We start from the raw sequence: 1,649 nt of genomic DNA, 5'->3' as shown, positions 1-1,649 counted from the left end.
GGCGGGTCTGGGCTGGGGATTCGAACCCGCCACCTTAGGTGTACGTGGCTGGCGCCTTAGCCGGTTGAGCTATAGGCGCCGAGCCCAGAAAATCTTTAGAACTGCTTCCCACTGCCCCCTCCCCACACACACACTTCCCCCCCATCCCCCCCATTCAAAGCTAAAGCAGTCAGGCATTGCTAGGATTCAAAGGAGGCTTTCATCCTGTGCTTCAGTCTAAACAGTCGGTCTTAGCACTTTCATCCAGAAAAGACACACTCTTCAGGGCTATTGTACACCTGTGATTTATAAACCGGAAAGTGCATATGCGTAACATTTTGAGCCATAACTAGCTGCCTCGCACATTTGTCATCTTGCCCATCCAGACACTAAATGGAGAGTAGATGGAATCGGTATAAATGTATTAACCTAGCCCTATAGGAATTAACCAGTCCTAACAGGGAAAAAAAGGAGAAGTTTCTTCAAAATAGATGTCCTATTGCATGTTTCACTAACAATATGAAAAATGACCTAAGCTGAGATAAAATCTTGGTTATATCAGCATTTGAATGAGAAACAGTAGAGTTTGAAGACAACAGACGTGTGCCTTTGCACTGCCTTTCCAAACAAGTTCTGGACATACATATGTGTATGTTGTTAGGCCCCAAGGTGACCTTCGTGTTCCATGGTGTCTCTTTCACCTTTGCTGCTATTTGCATAGGCTATCAAGGTATCTAGGGTTATCTTTGCTCTGGGCTGGAGACAGCCCCTTCATGCTCAGGGAGAGAATGTGGGGGAGGTTCTCTGTACAGCCCTTATGCTTATAGCTTGATCCCGTTTGCCAAGAAACAAGGTAAAAGTGTTTTTCTCTGAGATAGTGAGTTGGTACAAACCATGATGAAACAGGGATATTTACCTTAGCGTGTTCTCGATCAGACATTTACAAAGTAGATCTGTTGGAAAAACTAAAATCAGTTCATAGGGGAGTGTAACCTGGGCCCTGCAACCTTGCACAAGAGCCATTCTACAACTTTCCAAGGTTATCCTCTATCTTGTACAAGGCCATCTACCTTTGGAATGATTGATCTAAGGGAGCTTCAACCTTTGTTCTTTAGATTCAGTAGCTTAAAGAGAAAGTCAGCTGCTTTTTCTTTTTGAGCCCAGCTATCAGGGCCTAATGTCATTGAGAGACAGCCTGGGCTTAGTATCTATCTCATTTTGTTCCCTCCTCCAGTCTAACGTGGCCTTTTGATGCCCCTGGAAGTCCAGACTCAGATAAATTCTGTGGGTGATAGGAAGCAAACAAGATAGCAGGCGCAACTTTGGAAACAGACGAAGACGAGATTAGAGGTTAGGAAGACATGGCGGGCCGCTGGGGGCAAGGGTGGGCTGAGAACAGATGAACAAACAGAACACATCGCAGTACTTAAGGATCCCCAATCGCAGTACATCGTGTGTACTTAAGGATCCCCAATCATTTCTCAGAAGTTAGATTTCCAAATTTCTGCATGGTTTTAATCTTCTTTCGGCTGAAATATCTTCATTGAACTGTAAACAAAATAGCCCTATTTTAAAGCTATTTAAGAAAGTGGCTGGGCGCAGTGGCTCATGACTGTAATCTAGCACTCTGGGAGGCCAAGGCAGGCAGGCATATTGCTTGAGCTCAAGAG

General features: G+C 44.9%; 1 protein-coding gene across 1 annotated transcript in view; it reads right to left on the bottom strand.

Moving 5' to 3' along the window:
* KLB (klotho beta) overlaps positions 1-1,649 on the bottom strand; it is a 46,552-nt gene that overhangs the window by 21,593 nt on the left and 23,310 nt on the right. The gene's annotated exons all lie outside the window — the stretch shown is intronic.

This window comes from Otolemur garnettii, unplaced genomic scaffold (genome assembly GCF_000181295.1).
Source record: "Otolemur garnettii isolate 467f Iridium unplaced genomic scaffold, OtoGar3 scaffold00181, whole genome shotgun sequence".
NCBI classification, from domain to species: Eukaryota; Metazoa; Chordata; class Mammalia; order Primates; family Galagidae; genus Otolemur; species Otolemur garnettii.
This window is presented reverse-complemented; position numbering and strand designations above follow the sequence as displayed.